This window comes from Humulus lupulus, chromosome 4 (assembly GCF_963169125.1).
Source record: "Humulus lupulus chromosome 4, drHumLupu1.1, whole genome shotgun sequence".
Lineage (NCBI taxonomy): Eukaryota > Viridiplantae > Streptophyta > Magnoliopsida > Rosales > Cannabaceae > Humulus > Humulus lupulus.
Window position 1 is genome coordinate 154,303,516 of NC_084796.1, and position 5,986 is coordinate 154,309,501.

A 5,986-nucleotide genomic window follows, 5' to 3' on the forward strand; every position below is an offset into this window, starting at 1 on the left:
TAGGCATGATGTCTTTGGGTTGTTGTGAGGTTTGTTAGGGGTTTAGAGTTGGTTTTGGGACTTAGGATAGAGTTTGGGGTGAATTGGTGAGGTTGGAGCTCGGGAAAATGCGAAGGAAAACCCAGAAATCTGGGTCTGCGATGGTGTGCCGCGGCACGGCTTTTGCTTGCCGCGGCCTAGGGGTCTCTGGAGGTGGGTGCCGCGGCACAAGGAATGTGGTGCCGCGGCACAAAGCAAATTTCAGGGAGTGATATTTTGCAATTTTTGACCTTTGCTCCGGGGGTTCGGGGGATGTCTCCGGGATGTTGTTCTAGGGTTTTGGGGGTTTCGAGAGTGTGGATTAGGTACCGGGAAGGTAGTCTTGGATTGGTTAATGACAAGGAATATTATATTTGTGTTTGATTAGGACTTTGGAGAAGCTCGGGATAGAGGACCGTGCTTGTGGCTACGTGATATCGGAAACCAGCGAATTGAAAGGTAAGAACACTGCACCCGAATGTATGATTGTGATGGGACTAAGTGCTCCCGAGAATTGTTTTGTGTCATCGTTGGTATTATGCCAAGGGACACGTGTAAGCGGTCTAAGAGTACCGTTCATGAATTTAGCGCATGGGACGCGAATTGGCCACTGGGAGCCAGAAACGAAAGGATAACAGAGGGAGCAGCTTGTGAGCGCTAGCCCTGGTTATCGTCTGTATATTGTGTTATGAGCTGATATGCTTTGTATATGAGATACTTGACTATTGATATACTTTGTATATGAGATACTTGACTATTGATATGCTTAAGTTTATGAGATGCTATATGTAAGATTGACTTGACAGCTAAATGTGCATGCTCTATTATTGATGTGTGTTCTTGCTGGGCCTTGGCTCACGGGTGCTACGTGGTGCAGGTAAAGGCAAGGGCAAGTTGGACCAGGCCTGAGGTGGAGAGCTCCGAGGTGAAATGTACATAGCCAGCCGTTCGATCACCACGATCGAGGAGTGTGTCAGGACGGAGATCACCTAACTGCTCATTTTGCCTTAGTATGGCTGTTAATGTATATAAACTTTGTAATTTTTGTAGTATGGCTTTTAAACTGTCATTTTTGGGATCCCATGTACATAAACAATGTTTAGCAGTGAAAATGTATCTTTTGAGACCAAAACGCTTTTAACCCTAGTTCCTCTACTATATCAATAACACGTTTTTACTTTAATGACTTGATTAGCGAGTCTGGCACTTTATAAACACACAGTGTAGCGGTCCTGGCTATCCAGGGCGTTACACCTTCCTCCTCTCGCAATAGTACCGCACTCGCAGCAACTTCCGTGATTGCCAGGTAAATGAACAAAGTTTCTCCTTCTATCGGCTTGGATAAAACAGGAGGCTGTGCAATATGTGCTTTTAAGGCCTGAAAAGCTTGCTCACAGTCCCCTATCCATTCGAACTTCTTATTGCCCCTAAGTAGATTGAAAATAGGGACGCATTTGTCTGTTGATTTTGAAATAAATCTACTTAGGGCTGCAATCCTCCCGGTTAAACTTTGTACATCTTTGATATTTTCTGGCGATTTCATTTCGATCAGGGCTTTTATCTTGTCAGGGTTGGCCTCGATTTCTCTTGAATTTACAATGAACCCCAAAAACTTCCCTGATCCAACTCCGAAGGAACATTTGAGAGGATTTAGTTTCATCTGGTACTTGTTCAATACATCAAAATAATCTTGTAAATCCTTCACATGTCCTTCTTCCTTCTTATACTTTACTAGCATGTCGTCCACGTACACCTCCATGTTCACCCCGATCAATTCTTTAAACATGTGGTTAACTAACGGCTGGTAAGTCGCACCTGCGTTTTTCAGTCCGAAGGGCATTACTTTATAGCAGTATAGGCTAGTATCGGTCCGAAAGATGGTGTGATCCTCGTCAGGGGGATGCATGCTAATCTGGTTGTAGCCCGAATATGCATCCTTGAAGGAGAGGATCTCGTGTCCTGCAGTAGCATCGACCAACTGGTCGATTCTGGGGAGTGGGAAGCAGTCTTTTGGGCAGGCTTTATTGAGGTCTGTAAAATCCACACAAGTTCGCCATTTGCCATTAGGCTTGGGAACCAGCACTGGATTGGAGACCCATGATGGATAAAATGCCACCCTAATGAACCCATTCTCCTTTAACCTTTCAACTTCTTCTTTTAAGGCTCTTGATCGATCTTTATCGAGCAGCCTTCTTTTTTGTTGCACGGGTGGAAAATTTTGTCTATATTCAAGACATGGCTGATAACTGCAGGGTCTTTCCCAGCCATGTCTTTGTGCGACCAGGAAAAGACCTCCTGGTTCTTTTGCAAAAATTCAATCAGTGCATGCTTCGTGGTTGGTTCTAGGTTTTTCCCGACCTTCACGACTCTGGCCGGGTCTTTTTCTTCGAGTTGGACCTCTTCCAGGTCCTCGACGGGTCCAACATTCTCTTCAAAATCCCCAAAGCGAGGATCTAGATCTCTATCCTCCCTTTGGGCAACACCCTATTTGGTGACTTCATCACCGGATTGGGCTTGTGTATCAATTGCCATCTGCAACCTACCTGAGGTAGTGCTCTTTGATGTTCCCTTTTTCGCCTTCATGACTGAGGCGTTATAGCACTCTCTGGCCTCCCTCTAGTTTCCCAATAGGTGTCCTACCCCTGCAACTGTCGGGAATTTCATGGCTAAGTGCCACATAGAGGTGACGTCCCGTAGATCAACCACTATAGGTCTCTCAATGACGGCATTGTACGCCGAAGGACAATCAACTACTATAAAAGTGGCGAGTAATGTTCTGGTAGCAGGCGCTGTACCTATCGTCATCGGCAATCTGATTGATCCTGCGGGGGCGAGTACCTCACCATAGAAGTCGTATATTGTCTGGTTGCAGGGCTCCAGGTCCTTAACGGACAACTTCATGCGTTCCAGCGAAGACTTATACAGGATATTCACCGAACTTCCTGTATCGACCAGCACTCTCTTCACCATCATGTTGGCCATTTGGATATCCACGACCAGCGGATCAGAATGTGGGAACCGGACATGTTGGGCATCGGTATCAGAGAAGGTTATTTCGCCCTCTTCTGACTGAGCCTTTTTTGGCGCGCGGTCCTCCACAGTCATCATCTCGATGTCCTGGTCAGGGCACAGAGTCTGAGCGTATCATTCCCTGGCCTTTCCACTATTTCCCGCGAGATGCGGGCCTCCACAAATGGTTAACAGTGTGCCAGTCACGGGGGCAGGCTGCAAAGGTGGCGAGCGTTGGCGTGTGGGCGCTTGCTCATTGTCACCTGAAGCTTCTCGTTGGGAATTTCCCGAGGCCCGTACGTATCTTCTCAAGTGTCCTTGTCTAATAAGGAACTCGATTTCATCCTTCAGTTGGTTGCATTCGTTGGTGTCGTGTCCGTAGTCGTTATGATAACGACAGAACTTGGTAGTGTCTCTTTTCGAAATATCCTTTCGAATGGGGGCAGGCTTTTTATAAGGCACACTAGAATTCGTGGCCTGATGACCTCTCCCCGAGACTCAACTAGGGCAGTGTAGTTAGTGAACCAAGGTTCATAACGGTTACCCTTGGCTCATTTATTGTCAGAGGTGGAAGGCTCATTGTGTGGCCGTTTTCCACCATTCTTGCCATTGCCGTTGCCGTTCCCGTTGTCGTTAGGTTTAGACCCATTGGCGGCTTTGGCGGGCTCGGCAGCCTTCTTATCCTTGCCTGGAGGCTTTCCATCGTCGGCAATGGCATCTTCGAGTTTGATGTAACGATCAGCCCGGTCCAAGAATTCCTGGGTAGTTCTAACCCCCTCTTTTCGGAGGCTTTTCCAGAGAGGGGTGCGACGCCTAACCCCTGCGGTTATGGCCATCCTTTTGCCTTCATCCCCCACTGTTTTTGCTCCAGCTGCTGCTCGTATAAAGCGCTGGATGTAGTCCTTCAGCGATTCTCCATCCTGCTGGCGAATTTCAACCAACTGGTTTGCCTCAGTCGGATGCACTCGACCTGCGTAGAACTGTCCTAAAACTCCCTTACGAACATCTCCCAGAAAACTATGCTTGCAGGAGGGAACTTGAAAAACCACTCCTGCACGGCATTAGAAAGTGTTGCAGGGAAGATCCTACACCGAGCATCTTCGGACACTTTCTGAATGTCCATTTGTATCTCAAACTTATTGACGTGAGATACCGAGTCGCCGTACCCATCAAAGTTCGGAAGCGTAGTCATTTTAAACTTGCTAGGAGTCTCTGCCATAGCTATCCTCTGGACGAAAGGAGTACCTTTCCTCCTATCGTGGTCGATGTAAGATGTTCTTCCCCCGACCAGCTGTTGCACCGCCTGGTTGAGGGCATCTACCTGGGCCTGCACAGCGATAGGAATCACTGTGGCCTCTGTTGCTGGGGGGATTTTCTCGCGATGTCGCTCGCGGTGATCATTGAGCACATCTCTCAAATCCTCGTCTCTTCTTCGCTGCTCGCTAGCTTCGAGCCGGTTGAAGACGTTATTTTGCCTGGATTGCCCCCCAGCATCCCGTCTGCCGGGTTGGTCATCTTGAGGTGGCTGATTCCTGTTTCCACCTCTTTCTTCATTCCTTCGACCGGCATTTCCTCTGCCGGAATCGGCTTCATCATAACCATTGCAATCTCTGAACCGTGATTGGCTGTGACGGGATCGACTGTTCCCTCAATTTCCTTCCCGGGCTGAAACGTCCCGAGCGTTAGAGGGTGGCCTGCATTGGTCGTTAGGTACTCGTGCATTATCATGCCGTGGGGGACCTCGGACCGCAGAGCCCAACTCTGAGTTCCTCCTGTTACCAGGAGGATGCTGTCCTCTGTTCGGAAGGTTCAGCTCGTTGCCCCTATGGCGTTTAGGACTGCGAGGCTGATGCTTGGTCCTATTCTGCCTCTCATGCGGGGGATTGCAGCGATCAGCTTGGGATGGAGGCTGTGCCTCAGGGTCTAGTGGGACATCATCATGGGGCACCTGAGGCTGTTCGGGCCTTTGCGGACTCGAGGGTTTGATAGGCGGACTAGGATTGGGACCCCTGTGGAGTGGCCCATTTGTGGGTTGATCAGGCTGCGAGGCAGGTGCAGTCTGATTCCTAGCCAATTGCAGGGCTGCCTCGAGGGCTGCCATGGCTTCGCTCTGGCAACGGTCCATCTCCGCCTGCCTCTCACTTAACTCCACGCACTACCATTCATTCTCTTGCTGCTGCCGCGCCATGATTTCGGCAGCACTTTCCTGACTGGCCCTCAGATTGGCCAGCTCTTAATGCAACGCCCCCAGAGTACTCTTCAGCGTTTCGTCATCCATTTCTTCCTCCTCAAAGTCCAAATGTGGCTCATCCTCAACCACGTTTGCAGGAGGAGGAGGAGGCGGGTTTGATGGTGCAGCGGCGGCCGCCTGTCCAGTTTTCCTTGCAGTTTTCGCCATTGGTTTTCTCAACGGTGATATACCAAGCTCTCAATGAAAGCACTAGAATGTTGACCCTGATTTTGGTCAACTCACACGGAGTCAAAATACGCTTGACGTGGGTGAATGCGTTGAAAAGAACGTGATGACGAAAATAATAAGAACACGAGATTTTTATAGTGGTTCGGCCCCAGGATCTGGTAATAACCTACGTCCACTTAGATTGTTATTGATATGAGAATCAAATGAGTGATCAAAGAACTAGGGTTCAATGAGTTTCACTAACCTCTAAAGAACAATACAATATCTCAAATAGAATTACTCTAGTCTCAAATAACTCGAAAGCCAAAAGTCCCTTCCTTGAGCTATCTTTCTCTATTTATAGGCTCAAGGGGGATTACATGAATGTGTTACAGATATTCTCTCCTAAATAATCGGATACTCAGGAGATTGTTGGAGTCAATTATGGGATTTACAGAGATCTTTATAAAAACGTCATGAAGCATGCAGAACCTGCAACCAAGCTGGTCGCAGGTAAACTTCGGCTGCTTACTGCTTATAAGTTGTCTTCTGGTCGATACC